This window comes from Dipodomys merriami, unplaced genomic scaffold, assembly GCF_024711535.1.
Source record: "Dipodomys merriami isolate MVZ:Mamm:240054 unplaced genomic scaffold, mDipMer1.0.p SCAF_1246, whole genome shotgun sequence".
Classification (NCBI taxonomy): Eukaryota; Metazoa; Chordata; class Mammalia; order Rodentia; family Heteromyidae; genus Dipodomys; species Dipodomys merriami.
This window is the reverse complement of record NW_027202545.1, coordinates 25542-48239: the sequence shown is the minus strand read 5'-3', so window position 1 is coordinate 48239 and position 22698 is coordinate 25542. Positions and strand designations below refer to the sequence as shown.

The 22698-nt window shown below is 40.1% G+C and overlaps 1 long non-coding RNA gene and 1 pseudogene across 3 annotated transcripts in view; one reads left to right on the top strand and one right to left on the bottom strand.

Annotated features, from left to right (window-relative positions):
• Window positions 1-22698, top strand: part of LOC138823894 (uncharacterized) — a 70458-nt gene that overhangs the window by 32670 nt on the left and 15090 nt on the right. The window lies entirely within an intron of this gene.
• Window positions 4197-5191, bottom strand: LOC138823893 (mRNA decay activator protein ZFP36L1-like; annotated as a pseudogene).

Below are 22698 nucleotides of genomic sequence, written 5' to 3'. Positions count from 1 at the left end.
AAATTTCACCTTAAATAACACCAAAAACCTAGTTTGGGGAGAAAATATTTAACAAGATACATAAGATCCCACAATTCAATGAAAATGAATACACATCAAGAAACCTGTGGGACACAGCAAAAGCATTCCTGAGGGGGAAAATTTATTGCCCTCAGTGTCCACATCAAGAAAATAGAGATGGACTAAGTAAATAATCCCATGTTGTAAATTACTAGAAAAACATGAAAACAGTGGAACTTAAAGTTACTAAACGGAACCAGATTACCAAATTAAGAGCTGAAATTAACGAGATAGAGATTAAGAAAATTATAAATAAAATTAATAAAACAAAAAGCTGGTTTTTTTTGTTTTTTAATTTTATTTTATTTTATTTGAGAGCATACAGTACAGAGGGGTTACAATTACATTGGCAGGATAATGCATACATTTCTTACCAAGCATTGCAGCCTCCTCCTTTGTTTACCCTTCACCTCCCTTCCCAGCCTCCCCCCTCCCCCTACCCAATCATACCCCCCTCCCCCCCCCACACCGACATTGTAAAGCTTGCTTTGACATGACATTTTGTAATTCTCCTTGTTGCAACAGGTCCACCTGAATCCTTAAACGACTTGTTGGTCCCCATCTCCTCCACATGTTATACTGACATCAAATAAAGTGAAAGCGGGGGTTATACTGTGGGGGAGGGACATACAAAGCAACAAAGAAATAATCTTATAAATGCGTTAGAAACACATGCATGAAAGAAACGAAAACATTAAAATACATATTTGAGGGTTCGTTTTCCTAACATCACATTATCTGAACTTTTCCGCTTGACTCATACCTATACTAGATATTGCAAATAAGGGAAACCATGGGAACTATGCTTCTTTGGGCCTGGCTTACTTCACTTAATATAATTTTTTCCAAGCCTTTCCATTTCCTAACAAATGGGGAAATGTCATTCTTTCTGATGGAGGCATAGAATTCCATTGTGTATATATACCACATTTTCTTGATCCATTCATCTACTGAGGGGCTTCTGGGTTGGTTCCATATCTTTGCTATGGTAAATAATGCTGTAATAAACATAGTTGTGCTGGTAGCTTTAGTGTGGTCTTGTTTGTATACATTTGGGTAAATGCCCAAAAGTGTATTTTTTAAAAAAAAATTTTTTTAAAAAATACATAAAATTGATGGACCTTTGGCAAGATTAATTAAGAGAGGAAACCCAAATTAACAAGATCAGGGATGCCACGGGAAAAATCACAACAAATACCCAGGACATCCAAGCAATTCTAAAGAACTATATCCAGAATCCATACTCTTTAAGAAAGAAAACCTATCAGAAATGGATGCATTTTTAGAGAAATACAAGTTACCCAAACTGAACAAAAAACCAATCAATTAAAAAAGCCAATATCTTACAATGAGATAAAGGAAGCAATCAGAAGTTTTCCAACAAGGAAAAGCCCAGGACAAGATGCATTCACTATGGAATTCTGTAAGACTTTTAAAAAGGAACTAACACCCATACTCCTCAGCCTCTTCCATGAAATAGAAAAAGAGGGAGCTATCCAAAACTCATTCTACGATGTCAATATCACACTCATCCCCAACCCAAGCAAAGACCCAACAACAACATCAACAATAAAAAACTACAGACCAATCTTCTTGATGAACACAGACACAAAGATCATTAACAAAATTCTATCCAACAGAATCCAGAAACATATAAAAAAAACATACATCATGGCCAAGTAGGCTTCATCTCAGAGATGCATGGATGGTTTAACCTACATAATTTAATAAATGTAATCCATCATATCAACAGACCCAAGGTCAAGAGCCATGATTATCTCCATTGATGCAGAAAAAAAGCTTTTGATAAGAGACAATATTCATGTTAAAAGCTCTGGGAAAAATAGGAATAGAAGGAACATTCCTTAAAACAATGAAAGCCATATACGACAGACCAACAGCCAATATTATACTTAATGGGAAAAACAACCCATTCTCCTAAAATCAGGCAAGGATTCCCACTTTCTCCACTCTTCTTCAATATACTTCTGGAAACCTTAGCCAGAGAAAAAAGGCAAGAAAAAGGGAAGGAAGAAGTTAAATTAGGGAAATGGATAGAACTAGAAGAAATCATGTTGAGTGAGGTAAGCCAAGAGGAAAGAGACAAATGGCACATGGTCTCCCTGATAAGTGGATGTTAAATCCAGAACATAAGGTGATACAACACAGTAAACAAGACTCGAGAAACAAAAGACCCCCACTCATCTAGTCCAATGATTACTAAATGACCCCATACCGCTGACCACATATGGTATATATGTGCACATCAGAGGGAAACTAGGAGGAGGACACAGAACTAGAGGGAAACGGGAAAACATACAACAGTGGGACCCATCGGCTGCACCGGACATTGATCAAAACAAGCCAAACAACTTAAAGGCAGTGATGGGAGGGAGGAAATGAGTGGGAAAGAGAAAACAGCTGACACTATGCAATATCACTCAATCTGGAAGAAATAACTGTATAGTCAAAGCCCATAGAAATCATAAACTTCATGGACCATGATAGGCAATTTGTCCCATGAGTGTTAGAATGTGTTTGTGACTTTAACTAAGCATCACTATCCCAAAATACTTTGAAATTTATGAAATTATGTAATCAATCACAATAAAAAATTTGGAAAAAAGATACATAAGAAATATGAACACTGACATAAAATACATCATAAATAGGAGAAAGAAGACTTGCATAAATGGAAAATGACTTGCCAGGTGTCATGGACCATCTCACTAATTGTAGCTTCTAAAGTGGCATATTCTAAAGATGGAGGTTCAAAGCAGCACCTGCAGACAAATCTTAAAGACCCTTATTCAATGAATCAGTAAAAGTCAGGAACTAGAGGTGTAGCTAAAGTTCTATGTACAAGCGTTGAACAAAAAATAAGCAAGAGAGCAAGGTCCTGAGTTCAAATTCCAAGGTGGCATGAAAGATAAATATATCAGAGAAACAAAATTTGGGCAATGGCAATTTTAAACTAAAGAAAAACATATACAGGAAAAAGGAAAATATATGTTAATACTGTCCTTGAACAGTTTTTTCTCATGTCCATAGCTCCAATTTTGGATATTTGTTGTTGTTTTTTTGGAAATAATTTTTGGAAAGGTTTTTCTTCCTGAGGTGGGTTTTGAATTACTGTCCTCAGATCTCTTCTTTATGTGTAGCGAAGATCACAGATGTGAGTCATCCTTCCCTACTTAACTTCCTCTTGTTTTTGCAGTATCCAATTAGTTTGTTTAGGATTTCTTATAGTCCCCTACACATTTTAGAATGAATTTTGCAATTAATTTAAACCCAGGTCACAATCTTGTAAGGGGTATTTTGAATGCAAAGGCAATTTGAAAAGTACTGCTCTTTTAGAAATATTTTATGTTTTTGGGTCCGGTCGTGGGGCCTGAACTCTGGGCCTGGGCACTGTCCCTCAGCTCTTCAGCTCAAGGCTAGCGCTCTACCACTTGAGCTAGCGCCACTTCTGGCTTTTTTCTTTTTGCTTATGTGGTGCTGAGGAATTGAACCCAGGGCCTCAGGCATGCAACGCAAGTGCTCTACCACTGAGCCAACTTCCCAGCCCTCTTTTAGAAATATTAAGTCCTAGCTGGGCACTGGTGACTCACATTTGTTATCCTAGCTTCTAGGAGGCTGAGATCTGAGGATCACAATTCAAAGCCAGCCTGAAAAGTCTGTGATATTCTTACTCTAATTAACCACCCCCAAAACCAGATGTGTAGCTGTTGCTTAAAGAAGTAGAGTGCTAGTCTTGAGCAAAAAAGTTCTGGGACTTTGCCCAGGCCATGACTAAAGCTCCACAACTGATAAAAAGTAAAATAAAGTACAATATTGAGTCCTTTAGTCATAGGACAGGGTTATTTTTTCCATTTCAGTGGATCTACTTGACTTTAAAGGCATTTTTCCATTTCCAAATCACTCATCTTTTTATTGTTGATGTTCTGTGGTGGTCTTGGTGCTTGAATTCAGGACAGGAGCTATCCTTGAGCTTCATTTAGCACGAAGCTAGTACTGTACCACTTGAAATACAGGTCACTTCCAGGTTTTTGGTGATTAATTGGATCTAGGATGTGGTGCAGGAGGAAGGGGAGTAGAAGGAATGGATTGGGGGTGTCCCTCCTTACCCTGGTGCTTTAGTCATATGAGATGGAAAGTTTGCTGAAAATGGGCAGGTCTCCTGAATTGTCCAAGATGGGGGAATCTGACCCAGCATGGCTCCTGCTGTACTGCACAGGTAGCCTTGACCCAACAGAGAATTCTGAGGGGTGGCATGAGAATCAAACATGTGAGAGAACTCAGACATGGATCAGAATAGGAAGGTGGTGGGGTAGACATGAAAGGCAGCCCCATGAAAGAGGTAAAGAACAAATACCTGACTCTAGAAGGTGAAGGGGTTATTGGTGCCATCAGGAAGGTTGGGTGAGCCCAGGAGGTCATCGGCAATCAGGATGGGTGTTGGGATGATCGACGTGGGGCTATCTAACAGCCTCGTGGTGGCAGCAGTCTCATTGGCACTGGAAAATCCAGCAAAGCTAAAGCTATGCTGGAGATAGGGAAGGTCTGCAGAAAGGTCCTGGCCAGGGCTCTGTGTTCCTTGGCTTTGAGGATGAAGTGGCAGCAGGGCTCATAGAGGCAAAGGTTGGTGACATGGAAGGTACTAGATCTTGCACTTGGGATGGCAGGCTAGGCTGTGGAGCTTATGGATGCTGTGCATGAAGTGACACTTGTCTCTATATTTATAGGTGTTTTCTTCAAATTGGAGGAACAGCTAGTTCTTATAGCGACTGGAGTTGACCTGCCTCTTTTGGTCTGCTTCTGATTGGGCAGCAGCTGCTCAGCACCTGTGAGAAAGAGCAGTCTCTGAAGCTGCTGTCCCTAGAGTACAAGACTGGGACTGGCTCACCCTTCAGGTAGCTGATGACCTAGCTCTGGTGGAACTTGGTGCTGGGCAGGGTGTTGGCCAAGTGCCTCCAAGGGAAACACCTCAGCAGCAGGAGAGACCACTGCCTTCCTGTCCAGCAAGCAGCCCCTTCTCTGGGAGCTCTGTCATTGAGCATCTTGGCAACCAAAACTTGCATAAAGCTTCTCTCAAGTTGAAAATGGTGGCAGATATGAGTGGGGTAGTCATTGTGGACACTGACAGAGGACAAAGGTGCAGATTTGGTGTCATGAAGGTCCTGATGTGGGGAAGGTGCTTACTCTGCCACTTAGGTCAGGAGTCCCACATGTCTAATCCCAGGGCCCCTCACCTTTCTCACTCTGCCCTCATAGAACTTTAAGTGGCTTTTTTTGTTTTCTTTTTAGATTATAAAATGTCAGTGCATCAAATACAAGGGATTGCTGCATATTAATTGGGTTGCATGTAGTCAGGTTTTTTGTTTGTTTTTCGTAAGTCGTGGGGCTTGAACTCTGGACTTGGGCACTATCCCTGTGCTCTTCAGCTCAAGACGAACATTCTACTGCTTGAGCCACAGCACCACTTCCGGTATTCTAGTGGTTAATTTGAGATAAGAGTCTCACTGACTTTTCTGCTGGGCTGGCTTTGAACTGTGATCCTTAGATCTCAGCCTCCTGAGTAGCTAGAATTACAGGCGTGAGCCACTAGCACACGGCAAGTAGTCAGTTTTTCATCAGAACAAATACCTGAGAAAAGTATCTTCTGAAGTGAGATTATGTGTGTGGAAGATAGGAAGAAAAATGAGAAAAACTGGAAATGTTGGCAGAGGCTGTAATTTGGGCTTTTGGGGAACAGTGCAAGGATATTATACATTCAGTGGCACTTTGAAGCAAGGTAGTAAGACCCTCTCACAAATATTAAATAAAAAAGGGATAGAGGCACAGTTCAAATGTTAGAGCATTGCCTAGTGTGTGTCTGGCCTGGAGTTCACTCCCTAGCCCCAGAGATTTGACTTGGAAGGGGCTAATCTGAGTGTTACATGTAATCAATAGCAGGTTCTCTAGCACTGATCTTTTGATTAAATTGAATTAATGTGTGTGTGTGTGTGTGTGTGTGTGTGTGTGTGTGTGTGTGTGTGTGTGTGTAGGTGGTATGGTGTAAGAGATAGCAACTGAGTTTCAATCTTCTGAAGGTGAATATCTAGTTTTCCGAGCACCATTTTCAGATCCAATTTTTTCTCTGGTAAAAATGGAACAGTATTGATTCAGTTCACTCTAGAAAGATAGAAGGTAGACAGGGACACAAAAGAAATATTTTGGTCCAGTATTCTGTTTAAATACAGAGCTCAAGCTTTTTGTTTTAGCTTTTAGTTTTGTGGCGGGCACTCTGCCACTTGAGCAACACTTTCACTCCCAGCTTTTTCCTGGTGAGTTGATGAGAAGTGTCTCTTGAGTAAGTAGTATTGTAGGCCTGAGCTTCGGGTACTGAGCTACAAAAGAAAACAAATTTAAATTTTCTAATAGGTTTATTTTTACAGCATAGTTATGGTATAATACAGGTATATCCATATATCCCATACATATTGTGGATTGTTTTCTTGTGCTTTTGTTTTGTTCCAAGGGCTTGAACTCAGGGTCTAGGTGCTATCCCTGAGCTTTTTTGGTCAAGACTGTTGCTTTACCACACTTTGATCCACACTTTGGATCCACACTTTGTGTTCACACATGGATCAAAGAGAAGGGTTACAAAAATATTTTCTTTTCTTTCTTGCATCTTCTTGAAGGTGTTGGAGAAGAGAAGACCTTTGACAAATGGGGCTATTGGGTATTTGACTTATTGTGAGATGTCTGCTTATCAAATTAAGACATTGTTCAAAGAGCACATTTGAACCAGTCTGTGTTTACATATACAGCATCCAGAAATAATGAAAAACAAAACCAATCAAAAAAGAGAATAATCATTCATTTTCCTGAGTATGAAAACCCAGGAAAATGTTTCTATGCCCTATGAACTTTGACCCCACATGCTATAGCAGGATTATTTTGGTATAGATTTTCTGGCCCCCTTCATCACACATAGCAGGAGGAGTGCAGGAGGAGCAGCTTAGCAGGAAAGCAGCTAGGCAGTGTTGAGATGCAATGCAGCCCCCTTATGGACCCTCTTGATCTAGGTTCTGAAGAGGATGCTTCAAGGTAGGGGCAGTGGGAGTCAACCCCAGAATGGTCAAGCTGAAATCCTGAAAGCCTGTGAACAGCTTTCTATGCCCTGGATTGAGTGAGTTTGCTGATTCTTACATTCATATTCTTCACCCAATAAACAAACATGGCACCTCAAAGCAGAGTCCTGGGCCTGCCCTAGTCCTTGTGAGTGAAAGGTGCTGGAAGCATAGGAAGTACAGTGATCTAGCAGGCAAATCTGGAGGCCTGAAAGGCTATGGAAATGGCAGCCCTGGTTACTCAGAACCAACAGATATCCCTTGCATTGGCCCTGAATTCCAGGAGACTTGGTAGTTACCTCTCAATTCTGTGACAAGTAGGCTAAAGGCAATTCTGTCTGATGAATGGTGACAAGATGCCTAGAATTACCAACTCAGGCCCTAGGAAAGGCTGGAGTTCCAACTCCAATCTCCACTAATCATAAACCAAGGCCAACCAGCTGTATCAATAAAGCCATGTGTCTCCTTGGATAGTAGTTGGAGCTGGCAACAAGTGTCTCACACCTATAATTCTAGATACTCAAAAGGCTCAGATCTAGAGTTTGCAGAAAAATATGGACAGAAAAGTCCTGAGACTCATATTTCCAGTTAACTAACCAAAAAAAAACTCAGTGAAACTTTGGCTTAAGAAGTATAGTGCCAAGTGCTATACTTGAGTGAAAAAGCTGAGTGAGAGTGTGAGACTTTTAGTTTAAATCCCAATACTGCTGTTCACACAAGGTGTGTACTTACACACACATGCACGTATCTCTGTGCATCACCTCCTTCTGGGATGCAATAATAGATGCTGAGAGTTAGCTCTAGTATCAATATTAACTCATTTCCAGTTTGACGACTGTATTCTACACACAGCAGTAGTGTGAAAGCTTCTCAGAAAATGAGTCCCACCATGCTTACAGTGACTGAGGATGGGCATAGGTGCATCCCTTCTGCTAGCTTTTGAGGGACCTCACTGTGCATCTGTGGACATTGTCTGTTCAGAAAAATAGCCTCTTCCCACAGTCACCAACAGCCACCAGAATGTGGGGAGAACTGGTCTGAGTAATGATCACAGGATCTTTATTTCATCTTTGTTAGATGTTTTTGCCTCATGTGGAGTCAGGATGTATGGCAAAGATGATTTTAATAGTTTGATGCACAAAGAGATCATTGAACAATTACTGATATTTACCATGTAAGCACAGGGTACCAACAACAACAGTGATTACATATTCTATTGATGATTCTTTGTTTTTGTTGTTGTTGTTCATGGGAATTGAACTTGAGGCCTGGGTACTGTCCCTTGAGATTTTTTTCGCTGAAGGCTGGAGTTCAATCACTTGAGCCACATTTGGCATTTTTGTGGTTATTTGGAGATAATAGTCACTTGGAAGCCTGGAGCTGGATGTTCACCCCTGTAAGCTTAATTACTTAGAAGTCTGAGATCTGAGTGTCAAGATTCAAACCGCCTGGGCCAGAAAGTCCATGAGAGTCTTACCTCAAGTTACCATCCCCCAAAAGTCAACTGGGATCATCATATCTCAGCTTCCTGACTATCTTGGATTGCAAGTGTGAGCCATCAGCAGTTTATTTGTAACAAATAAGCAAATAATAAAATAAATAATAATTGTAAAATAAATAATAAATACTATCTCTTTAAATAGTTTTAAAGAGATTTTCATTTTATTTCATGTGGACAATGCATGTTGATCAGTGTTACTCTTTCCATTATTGTCTACCCTCCTTTTGTTTGAACACAGAGTCTCTGTATATTCCACCACAATGCTAAGCTTTGTAAGTCTTATTCTCAAACCAAAACAGAATGCCAAGCAATATTTTCCTAGTTTCTGCTGCACTACATTACAAATATGCATTAAGAATGTCAGACTTTTCACACCCTGAAAATGTGGTACACTGACATCACACTGCATACAATATGCATGGTACATGGGGAAGTTAGCCAAGTGGTCTAGGCTAACCTGACACTGAGTCCCATGTAAACCCAGGTGTATTCTGATGCTGCTGGGTGAAATATTCAATAGATGTCTGTTAAATCTGGTTGATCTATGCAGTTGTTCAGATCTGCAGTTTCTCTGTTGAGTTTTTGCCAAGTTGATCTATCTAGTGGAGTGAGTGGTGTGTTAAAGTCCCCAACAATTAATGTCTTTGGATCTATGTGGAATTTGAGTTAAAGTAGTGTTTCTTGGATAAATTTGTGTGCTCTGTTGTTTGGTGTATGGAGATTTGTAATTGTAATATCCTCCTGAAGGAGCAATCCCTTAATTAGTATGTAGCGACCTTCTTTATCTCTTCTCACTAATTTTAATTTGAAGTCTATTTTATCTGATATTAGTATTGCAACTCCTGCCTGTTTATGAGGGCCGTTTGCTTGGTAGATTTTGTTTCAGCCTTTCACATTGAAAATGTGTTTGTTTTTAAGGGCAAGGTGTGACTTCTGAAGGCAGCAGATATAAGGATCTTGCTTTTTAATCCAACTAGACAGTCTATGTCGCTTAATTGGAGACTTAAGTCTGTTAATGTTGAGAGATAGGACTGAGAGGTATTTGGGAGTTCCTGCCATTTTATCCACCTTCTTGGGGGCTGTGGTAACTAGGTTCTTCCTATGGTTCTTGGATTTTCAGTTTGGGTGAGGTTTCTTGGCCTTTATTGTGGTCTTCTATGTATAGGACATGTTTAAAAATCTTTTATAGGGCTGGTTTGGTGGAGATGTATTGTTTCAGTTTTTCTTTGCTCTGGAAGGTTTTTATTTGACCTGAGGTTATGAAGGAGAGTTTAGCTGGATACAGTATTCTTGCTTGATAGTTGTTTGTCTTTAGGGCATGGCATACATCATTGCAGGCTCTTCTTGCTTTGATTGTCTCTGCTGAGAAATCTGAGCTGATTCTAATTAGTTTCCCTTTATATGTGATTGATCTTTTCTCCTTGACAACTTTAAGGATCTTTTCCTTGGTCTGAATTGATCCTGTGCAGATTACAACATGATGGTGGGATGTCCTGTTTTGGTCTGGTCTATTTGGAGTACTAAAAGCTTCTTGTGTCTGAATAGGCCTATCTTTTTGCATGTTTGGGAAGTTCTCTGCTAAGATCCTATTAAACAAATTTCCTAGACCATTACCTTCTGTCTCTAGGTGCTCCTCTACAACTATTATCCTCAGATTAAGGCTTCTGATGGTGTCTTCAAAATGTTGAATAGATCTACCATATTTCTTGGATTTGTCTTGGATGGTTGAATGTTCTTTCTCTATAATATCTAGGCTGTCTTCAATCCCTGGGATTCAATCTTCTGCATGGTCTAACCTACTATCAAGACTTTCTACTTTGTTTTTCATTTCTTTTCCTTCTAATTGTTTGGCTTTGTTGGGGGTTTGTTATAGATCTTGTATGAACTTCTTTACTTCCTTAATTTGTGTTCAGTGTTTATTCTCAAGTCACTTAGTTGATTGGTTATGGTTTCCCTGAACTCCCATTCCTGGAAGGTGATTTCTGAGGATTGCAGTTCAAAGCCAGTCCTGGCAGGAGCGTCTGTGAGACTCCTATCTCCAATTAACCACCAGAAAACCTGAAAGTTGTTCTGTGGCTCAAGTGGTAAAGTGCACACCTTGAGCTAAAGAACTCAGGGATCGTGCCCATGCCTAGAGCTCAGGGATCATGCCCAGACCCAGAAATCAAGCCCCATGACCAACAAAAAGAAAAAAAAAGGAATGGGTTAAATGTTAAATAAATCTGAACTTATTTTAGGTTCTATGAATTCAGGAAATGTTACAATAATGGAAATACATTTTATTTCATAATATCAGTATTTGAGATCAAATGGGTATTATGATTCCTGTTATAGAACAAGATAGATTCAGAGTTAAGAGTGAAAAAATCTGTAGGGTTTAGGAAAACCTGCAATTTATTTCAAGAATTACAAGTCAATTTCAGTTAGGATGACACAAAATGAGGGATTTTCATAAATTATATAATTGGGATACCATTAGGGTCAAGTTTATGGTTAGGATTATAGCCATGATTAGGGTTAGAGTGAAGGAGAAAAAAATGAGGCTCAAATTGAAGGTAAATTTTAGAATAAGCCTGGTAAGAGTTAGAATGAATGTGAACTAGAGTATTGCTATATTAGAATCTACTTACAATCAGCTTATGGTTATTCTCAATGTTCCAGTTAAGGTTAAGTTTAGGGTTAGAAAATGACTAAGGTATTGGGAAAAAATTGTAACCTATGTTTGGAAGCCTTATTTGAATCAAGTCAGGATGAGTGAAAATTAGTTTACTTGTGTTAGTGTTGACATATAATTTATATTAAGATTAGGGTCAGTATTTTGTTCTGATTATGGTTAGTGTTATGAATAGGAATATTTTTAGTATGAAATTGAGTTTTCACTAAAAAGTGGACGCAAAAAATGTGAGATTGAATAGTAACTAGAGCATTATCATTATATTTATTTCTCAGTGATCATTCTTGTAATGATTAATGAGAGTTTTCCAGCCAGGTTTCAGTTGAGAGTTAGCTTAAGTAATGGACTAGATGATGAGTAAATCTGAAACTGTTTTAGGGTACAGGGAAACTACCATATTTTTCCTGATGTGAGAATTTGAGGACACATAATGGTTCATGTTAGGGAACAATATAACTTCAGATGTAGAGTCAGGAAATTTGTGGGAATTAGGGCAAACTGGAGCATTCACTAGAATGAATAAAAACTAGAATATTTTTCTTAAACATTAGAATTGGACTATCATTAGGGTGAAAGTTAGGTTTCCATTCTAGATGGGCTTAATGTTAGCATTAGGGAAATGGAAATTTTAGGGTCTAATTGAAAGTAAATTTTTGAAAAACAAGTCAAGTTACAAGTAGGATGAATGTGAAATAGGAAACTGTTCATAATAGAAGGATTAGGGTATGATTAGTGTGAGGGTTAGCCTGAATGTTCCAGTTAGGGTTCGGGTTAGAAAAATGGCAGGATATTTAAGTAAAACTAAAAACTATTTTGAGAAAGATGAGTTGAATCAAAGATAGGATAAATAAAAACTAATATATTTGTGTGGCTTTTAGAATTCAAAGGCAATTGGTTCTAGGGTTGTGGTTACTTTTCTAATTTATGAACTAATGAATTAAAGGCACAATTCTTTCATTCTTACAAACCAAGAAAGTCACAATTTGGGGAACAAACTCAATTTTCTACATGAAAATGTGTCTTAAAATATTTTCAAACATAAATAATAGTGAACAAGGTGTCATTTATTAAAATTAGGTAAGTTGATGATACAGCTTTCAAAAATATACAAACACATGGGACAGAAACTCAGACATCTTATCAGAAAAAACAGATATTCTACTTGCTCTAGTTCGGAAATTGTGTGTGTGTGTGTGTTTGTGTGTATGTGCACGTGTGTGCATGTGTGCATGTGTGCATGCGTGCATGTGCGAGTGTGCGTGCACCCACCACAGGTCTTCAACTCAGGCCTGGGTTCTGTCATCATCTTATTCAGTGCAAGGATGGCACTAAACCACTTAGCCACAAGTCTTCTTCTGGCTTTTTAGCAGTTAATTTGAGATACATATCACATGGATTTTCCTGTCTGGACTTAATCTTATGATCCCCAGCAATCCTTGGATTAGTGTTACTGTGGGTGTTACCACAAAGTGATAGTTCATTAATCTGGGAACAATATAGAAGTACTTGTGCAAGATACAAAGTAACCAGTTCATTAATTTGGGAGTAACACAGGATCACATTAGATTGCCTTCAAACACATTGTTTCTGATGAGTTTATCTGAACCCCAAGACATAATCAAAACCTATTAGCCAGAATGTATGAAGTAGCACATATTTATGGCACAGGATATGTACAATGAATTAAATCCTGAATCAAAAGTCTTTGTTGGTTTTGCTATTTAAAAACAAATCAGAAATAGATGGTCATTGAGATGAAGCCTAGACTGGAGGCCTGTAGTGAGCAGCAGAGCATCTGCATAGTGAGCACAAGGCACTGAGTCCAACCCCCAGGACCATAAAGAAGAGGTAGAAGAAAGTGAAAGTGTAGGAGAAAGAGGAAAGGAAAGGAGGAGAAAGGTGTAAGAGAGGAGGAAAGGCATAGCAGGAGGAAGAAGAGGAGGGGACAGGGAGAAAGTTGAAGGGAAAAGGGATGTAAGAGGGAAACAGGACCCTGGGGAAAAGAAGCAGGAGAGGAGACAGAAGGAGAAAGATAAATGTAATATAACAACAAGAATTGTTGGAAAAAATTTTGCATAAGTGATCTGCATGTGCATGGCAGAATTATTTTTAATCAGTGAGAAAGCTAGCACGGTGACAATATGGGTGATACCTGTTGTTCGGTCATTTTATTTTCTTTCTTCAGTGAGGAGTTCAGAAGAAATCCTGTTTGGTGTTTGACAGATATATTCAGGATTTCTTTTTCATGAATTAAACATGGGAAGGAACTATATGCAACCTCCTTTAATTAAAAAAAGAATAGAAGCTATATTTATTAGTATTACTGTGCATGAGGAAATCGTGGAGATTTTTGGTTAATTCAAAGGGCTCCATGCAAAAATATACAACAAGAGGGAATTAAAACTGTTTTTAAAGTATAATACATTATCATTGATGAGAAGTTTTAGTGGATGTTTTTCTTTTTCTTTTTCTTTTTCTTTTTGCCAGTTGTTCAGTGCAGCAGCAAGGCTGTACCCTGGAGCCCTTTCGAAGTCACCACATGAACTTCAATTTCTGTAGTCCCTGTGGGTGTGGGTGCCTCCTCAGGTCACCCGTTGAGAAGTGGGGTCCCCTTCCTTCTGGTGGATGTACAGTGAGGGGATGTGTGTGCATGCTCCCCAGCATTGCCAGATGAGCCCCACCCATCCTTCCCACCTCCCTTCCCAGTCTCAGTTGCTCCATTTCACTCAGGATCTGGCAGCCATGGGGCTGGAGTTGAATCCACTGCTGCCTTCTCCTCCTCCAGCGGTGCTGGTACTGTTCTGCAGTGGTCTTAGGTGAGAGTGCCATCCCAGGGAGACTCCGTTCTGAGGTCACTGCCTGCCCTCATGGGTGTAGGGTCTGGGGACACCATGTTTGTACACTGTAGAGTCCACGGGAGAAGGAAGGCTGGGTGGGCAGTCCACCCCTTTGAGGCCAGGCAGCCCAGCTGTGGTTCACCTTATCAGTCATTTATTTATTTATTTATTTATTTATTTATTTATTTATTTATTTATTTATTTATTTATTGTGAAAACACCATACAGAGGGGTTACAATTACAAGGGCAATGAGTACATTTCTTTTTTTTTTTTGGGGGGGTCCGGTTGTGAGGCCTGAACTCTGGGCCTGGGCGCTGTCCCTCAGCTCTTCAGCTCAAGGCTAGCGCTCTACCACTTGAGCCACAGTGCCACTTCCGGCTTTTTGCTTATGTGGTGCTGAGGAATCGAACCCAGGGCCTCATGCATGCAAGGCAAGCACTCTACCACTGGGCCACCTTCCCAGCCCCAATGAGTACATTTCTTATCAAGCCCTTTCCCATCCTCCTCCCCCCACCACCAAAATTGTAAAGTTCATTTTTCGACATAACGACTTGTACATCTCCTTGTTGCAATGAGTCCACCTGTATCCCTATTTAAACTATTTGTTTTTGCCCTTCCCCTCCACAAATTATACCAACAGCAAATACAGAGAGAGCAGGGGGTATTCAAATGTTTTTCTTTCACTCGATTATTTCTAACATATTTATAAGATGATTTCTTTGTTGTTTTGTATGTCCCTCCTCCACGGTATAACCCCTGCTCTCACCTCATCAGTCTTTAAGGTGGTCTGGAGACTGGAGTTGTGTGCTGGCCCCTCTGCCAGAAGGCTTGTGACAGCTGCACAGCTCAGCACCCTGGAGCCCCTTTAGCATCCCCACAGACTTCCATTTTCTGGTCCCTGTGAACTCGGGTATGGGCTCATCCCTGCATATGCCCATCAGTGCCAGAGGAGTCTGGACTTTCAATGCACCAGCTGCAGCACCAGGGGCCTGAAGTCCTTTGGCTTTGCTGTGTAGCCTCCTCCGTCCTTTTGGTCTGCATGGGCCCAGATCTGGGTGGCATTCTGGGGATGCTCCGTTTGGAGGCTCACTCCCTACCCTTGTTGTGCTCCAAAGCAGGGAAATGGGTCTGGCCTTGGCAGTGTAGTCTACACAGATGGAAGGCAGGACTTGGGGTCTGCCTTGCCTTCCCTCCTGGCTTTGGCCCCTGAGGCTGGTTTGCTTGATCTGGTCACTGATGGAGCCTTGTTGGCCGCAGCCCACCACAACAAGTGCTGCACCTGCTGCAGCAGCAATGTGATGTCCTGGGCCCCCTCAGGGTCACCACAGGGACCTCTGATGGGTCTACATGCGCTGGGTGTGGGTGTCATCCCAGGACTCCCATTAGGAAGTGCCACTCCCCTTTGTGGTACTGGAAGCAAGAGGTGCCACATATAATTTCTACGTTCTAACATTTTCCTTCACTGAGATAAACAGAACTGGGAGATTTAAATAACTTTTATAAAAACCAAATATTTAACCTATATCACTTCAACCTGTTAAACTATTGTAATATTTTTTATCTAGTAGTAATTCTTTTTTTTTTTTTTGCCGGTCATGGGGCCTGAACTCTGGGTCTGGGCGCTGTCCCTCAGCTCTTCAGCTCAAGTCTAGCGCTCTACCACTGGAGCCACAGCGCCACTTCCAGCTTTTTCTGTTTATGTGGTGCTGAGGAATCGAACCCAAGTCCTCATGCTTGCAAGGCATGCACTCTACTGCTGAGCCACTTTCCCAGCCCTCTAGTAGTAATTCTTTCTGTAATTACTTATTTTACTTTTGAATGTAACTAATAAATATTTTGTGTGTGTTTTACTATTCTAGTATAACTTCGTTTGCACTACTTACATACAATTTTTTTTCAAATTCTGATATTTAATCATGTGTTTTGGATAAGAGTTTTGTTGTACTTTTATTTCAGTTTGCCATTATGGCCTTATAAATACAAACAATAAAATCCATTTTTGTTAGTATCAAGAAAAATGATTTTGGACTATAGACTCAAGGATATAGCATTATATATCATACAGTAATATATATCACTTTGTTTAAAACTGCTCCATAAAATAAGTAGTAATTCAGGTGGCAGCCACTTCATCTGGCATGCTGATCCCTCTGGTGAAGTAGGATCCTAGTGGCCAATCGGGCCCTTGTGGGCACCTCGCCTGGGACTGTGGGAGAAGATCAGGGTACACCTCCTGTTGGGCTAGGGCAGCAACCCAGTAGCTTCTGTGTGAATGACACAGTGCCACTGACTCACATCTAGCACCTGCCTGCCCCGTGGGCCTGGGCTCTGAGGATCAGCCCCTGTGAGCACACACACACCGTGGGGCAGAGACCGCCCACCTAGGAAGGAGTGCAGACTGAATAGAAGCCACTCTGTGGGCCAGCTTGTACAGTATTTATCCTTCATGAAGCAGGGGACAATTCTGCTCCACTGTGGGGAGAAGAAAAGAAAGACAGGCCCAGGAAGGGTGATGCCAACTTTTGTATTCAGGCTGGCAAGGAAACTTTCCTCCACGCACTCTCCAGCAGGCTCAGGAAGCCCTTCCATGCTCCTGGTCGATGGAGTAGTAGCCAGGAAACTCACGTCTGATACTCCTGGCTGCTCTTTTGGGTTTGTTTGTTAATTTATTCAGAGAGCCTCTCCCTCAGACAGCAAAGTTATATTCTGGGTTTTGTAAAACGTTCTGCATCTGAGCATTCTCAGTGTTTGGTTTTTGTGTTGTTTCTTGTAAATGGGTTGTAAAATTTGTGTTTTAGGTTTTGAGGTGCAGGAAGAGGAGCCAGAATATGAACACAGTTTCCTATAAGCCTTTCATCTAAAACTGAAAACAGATTCTCTCTAAAACTGCATTTCAGGAAATAAATTTGAGAGGGGAAAAGGCTCTTTTATCATGAGATCAAAATGTGCTATTTTTATATGCATGTTTTATACGTTCAAAATACAATTAAGTAATTCACTATCTAGGAACAATTTTTCAGATCTAAGATATAAGTGTTTTGGGAGCTAGAGGCAGGGTTATTTATCCAAAGGGAGGGAAGGAAGTTAAAATCCATAGATGACTTTGTAGAATCAAAATGGTAATACAAAATAAGAATCACAAAAAACCCTCTGTGCTATTCGGGGTCTTTTTTTTTTTTTAATTTTTTTATTGTAGAGATACTATACAGAGGGTTACAGTTACATGAGTGAGGTAATGAGTACACTTCCACTTCCTCTTGAACATTGTTACCCCCTCCATTGTTTTCCCCCTACCATCCCCTCCCTCCCTCCCTTCCCCAAGGTTCTTTTTTTTTTTTTTTTTTTGATCGTGATTAAGTGATTACTTAATTTCCGGAAATTCACAGTATTGTGGAATAATGATGCTCATTTAACGTCACAAGTTCATTCTAACTTTCCTGGAGCAAATTGTCTATCACAGTCTGTAATATATAATGGTGCTCATATGTTATATACCATATATGTGATCAGCAGCATGGGGATATTTAGTAGTGGTTCAACCAGATGAGTGGGAGTTCTTTGTTTCTTAAGTCCTGTTAGTTTTGTCATATCACCTAACATTTTGGATTTATCATCCACTTATCAGGGAGACCATGTACTGTTTGTCTCTTCGTTCTTGGCTTACCTCGCTCAACATGATTCCTTCTAGCTCCATCCATTTCCCTGCAAATGCCATTATTTTGTCATTTCTAATGGCTGCATAATATTCCATTGTGTATAGATACCACAATTTTTGGATCCATTCATCTGTGGTGGGGCATCTAGGTTGTTTCCATATCCTAGCTATTGGGAACAGTGCTGCAATAAACATGGAGGTACATGTGTCTTTGTATATTGGTTCCTGTTGTTCAGGGTAGATGCCTAGAAGTGGTATGACTGGGTCGTAAGGGAGGTCAATCTTTAGCTTTCTAAGGACCCTCCAGACTGCTTTCCAAAGTGGTTGTATGAGTGTACATTCCCACCAGCAGTGTAATAGCGTTCCTCGTTCTCCACATCCCCTCCAGCATTTGTCATTGGCTGATTTGTGGATGTGGGACATTCTGACTGGGGTAAGGTGGTATCTCAGGGTTGTCTTTATTTGCATTTCCTTCACCACCAGGGATGATGAACATTTCCTCATGTGTTTCTTTGCCATTTTTATTTCTTCATTTGAGAAGTCCCTCTTTAGTTCCCTTGCCCATTTAGTAATTGGTTTGTTGGGTTTGGGAGGGATTAGTTTCTTGAGTTCCCTGTATATACAGGATGTTAACCCCTTGTCTGATATATTGCTGGTAAATATTTTTTCCCAATTAGTTGGTTGTCTTTCTAGCTTGGTTGCAATAGCTTTATCTGTGCAGAAGCTTTTTATTTTAAGGTAGTCCCATTTGTCGAGTCTCTCTCCAATTTGTTGTGACCCTGGGACTCTGTTCAGGAAGTTCCTTCCTGTGCCTATTAGTTCAAGTGTCTCTCCTACTCTGTCCTGCAGTAGTTTCAGAGATTCAGGTTTAATGTTAAGGTCTTTAATCCATTTTGAGTTGATGTTGGTGCATGGTGATAGGCTGGGGTCCACTTTTAGTTTTCTGCATGTGGCTGCCCAGTTTTCCCAGCACCAGCGGTTGAAGAGGCTGTGTTTCTTCCATTGTATGTCTTTGGCTCCTTTGTCGAATATCAGCTGGCTGTAGGCCTGTGGATTTATTTCTGGATCTTCTATTCTGTTCCATTGGTCTTCGGGTCTGTTTTTGTGCCAGTACCATGCTGTCTTTGTTATTATAGCTCTGTAGTAGAGTTTGAAGTTCGGCATGGATAGCCCTCCCATATTGTCTTTATCCCCTAGAATTGTTTTGGCTATTCTAGGTCTTTTGTTGTTCCATATGAATTTTTGGACTGTTTTATTCGGGGTCTTTTATTCTTCCATAATAATTTTTGGATTGCTTCTTCTATTTCATTTAAGAGTGAGATTGGGATATTGATAGGTATCACATTGAATTTGGATATAGCTTTTGGCAGTATTGCCATTTTCATGATGTTAATCCTCCCAATTCATGAGCATGGGAGGTTTCCCACTTCCTTAGTTCTGCTTTCTTTTTCTTTTTAAGGTTTTTAAAGTTTCCATCACAGAGGTCCTTCACCTCTTAAGTTAACTCCTAGGTATTTTATTTTTTTGTGCGGCTATTAAAAAGGGGTTGCTTTCCTAATTTCAGCCATACCCTTATTGTTATTGGAATACAGGAAAGTCATTGGTTTCCGAGGGTTAATTTTATACTCTGCTAGTTTGCCAAAAATTTCTGATCAGCTCAAGTAACTTGGGAGTGGAGTCATGGAGTTCTTTAAATACAAGATCATGTCATCTGCAAAGAGGGAGAGTTTTACTTCATCTTTCTCTATTTGGATCCCCTTTCAGTTTGCATCTTGTCTTACTGCCCCAGCTAGCATTCTAATATTAAGTTGAAGAGGAGTGGAGAGAGTAGACATTTTTAATCTCACTCCTGTATTTATAAGAAATGGCTGTAACTTTTCACCATTAAGTATAATACTGGCTGTAGGTTTGTCAATCCTTAACAGAAAGAACAGTACTGGAACAATATCAATTCCAAATTTCAAACTCTACTAAAAAGCCATAGTAAAAGAACAGCTTGGTACTGACACAAGAATGGACCTGAGGACCAGTGGAATAAGACTGAAGGCTCAGAAATGAATCCACTGACCTATAGCCACTTGCTCTTTCACAAGGGAGCTAAAAAAACAGAATGGAAGACAGACAGCCTTTTGAGTAAATGGTGTGGAAAAAATTGGTTAAACACCTGTAGAAAACTAAAGCTAGATTCTGTATATGTCACCCTGCATGAGAATCAACTCTGAATGGATCAAAGACCTCAAAATAAAAGAAGACACCAAGAAAACATTACATGAAGGAATAGGAATAAATCTAGGGTTTTTTTTTTTAGCACAGACAGAAATTTTCTTAATAGAGAGCCAGAAACAAAAGAAATCAAAGGAAGTTTGGACAAATGGGATTGCATGAAACATCAGATCTTCTGCAAGGCAAAGGTCATAGCTAGCAAGATCAATAGAAAGCTCACATACTGGGAGAAGATCTTCTCGACACAAGGTCTTATATCTAAAATATACTTAGGACTCAAAAAAAATCCCCCAACAATAAATCTTCAAACAAACAACTGCTCAATAACTAAGTGGGCTAAAGACTTAAAGAGAGACTTCTCTGAAGAGGAAATAAAAATGGCCATCAGACACATAAAGAAATGCTCAACTTTTCTGGCCATAAAAGAAATGCAAATCAATACAACATTGAGATTGCACCTCACTCTAGTTAGAATGGCAATAATCAAGAAATGTAATAACAACAGATGTTGGAGGGGATGTGGTTAAAAGGGAACCCTACTGCATTGTTGGTGGGATTGTAAACTTGTTTAACCACTTTGGAAAGCAGTATGGAAGTTGTTCAAAAGAATCCGTGTAGAGCTCCCCTATGATCCAGCAATCTCACTTTAGGGCATTTACCCAAATGATCACAAACAAGGTCATACCAAAGCTGCCAGCGCAACCATGTTTTTTGCAGAATTAGTCACCATAGCTATGATATGGAATCAACTCTGATGCTCCTCAGTAGATGAATGGATCAAGAAAATGTGATATATATCTATATATACGTATATAGATATAGACATACACACACAATGGAATTCTATGCCTCCATTAGAAAGAATGCCATTACCCCATTTGTTAGGAAATGGAAAGGCTTGGTAAAAATTAAATTAAGTGAAGTAAGCCAGGCCCAAAGAAACATAGGTCCATGATTTCCCTTGTTTGCAAGGACTAGTACATGTCTAGGACAAGCAGAGAAGATCAAAGGCTATGTACATATGACCATATACAATGATGTTAAGCAAAATGTACCCCAAGTCAGAGACATAGTGGTTTTTTCTTTCTTGCTTTTGTTTTTAATATAATGTACTATGTGATTCTTTTGTAGGTTCATCCCCCCCCATGGTATAATCCCTGTTTTCACTGTATTTGATCAAGTGTTCTGCATTTTGTATATACATTTTTGTAATTTGGGGAGTGGAAGGGATATAGCAGAATGCTTAAATGGGGATGCAGGTTGACCTATTGTGATGATGAGATGTAGAGGACACTGTGTCAAAAATGAATTTACAGTTTCGGGCAGGGGTCAAGAAGGGAGGAGTTGGGGAGGTGGGGAGGGAAGGGCTAGGGGAAAAACAAAGGAGGAGGTAACAATGCTCGATAGGAAATGAACTCATTACCCTACTCATGTAACTGTAAACCCTCTGTGCAGTAATTTTACAATAAAAAATATAAAAAAATCTCTGCCTGGTGTAGATTTCCAATGCTGCCCTCGGCATTGCATTTTTTGCCTTTTTTGGCTGTGGTTAGGTCTGCCTGTCCAGTGGATCAGTAGTCTTCAAGGCATCTTGGTCCTGAAGTGGACTTGAATTATCCATTGATTGTTGGAACCAGGCCAAGGACAGGACAAAACCACTTCCAGGGCCTGGCTTCTTCATTCCCCATGCAACTAGGATTGCAAGCAGTATTTCTCTGAATTTGTCCCCAGAAAAATCACTGAACCAAAAGGCAAAGTCACCAAACACCTCCCCTCCTCCCCCCATCCCCTCCTTTCTCCCTCCTTGGGAAAATACAAAATAATTTTGCAGGTTTTAGAAAACACACAAATTGCCCACCACCTCCCCTGGTAAACTAGGTTTTAAGTCACTAAGTCATGTAAACAGATAATGCCCCATTCATTATTCTGGACAACATCTTCAGGTTGTTGGATGCTTTAATTTGTTGTTGTTGTTGGTGGTGGTAGGGGGGCCTGAACTCTGGGTCTGGGTGCTGATCCTGATATGTTCAGCTCAAGGCTAGTGCTCTATCACTTGAGCCATAGTGCCATTTCCACTTTTTTCTGCTTGTGTGGTGCTGAGGAATTGAACCCAGGACCTCATGCATGCAAGACAAACACTCTACCACTGAGTCTCCTTCCCAGGCCTAATGCTTTAATTCTTTAAAATTTCTTCTTGTCAGTCATGAGGTTTGAACTCAGGACCTGGGTGTCAACATATCCCTACTTTCTTCAGATCAAGGAGAGCCCTGACCGCTTGAGCCACAGTGCCACTTCCTGTTTCTAGACAATCATCTCTCAGACTTTCCTGCCAGGGTTTGCTTTAAGCAGCGAATTTTTAAATTATATTTCTTCTACGTGTTTATTGGAACATTACAGTTTTTCTGAAATTTAAAGTTTTCTATAAACCTTTCTCTTCAAGTAATCCAACAGCATTAAATATTACATTTAGAAGTTATCCTATAGCACATCAATTTTGACATTATTATGGTAAGATGAAAATCTTATTCTTTGTAGAAAAATCCCATTAAAGTCTAAATGGGAAATATGCTAATTTCAGCAATCTTGAATCTCCTTCCTCTTTTTTTTTTCTCTCCAGTATCTTTTCTTGTT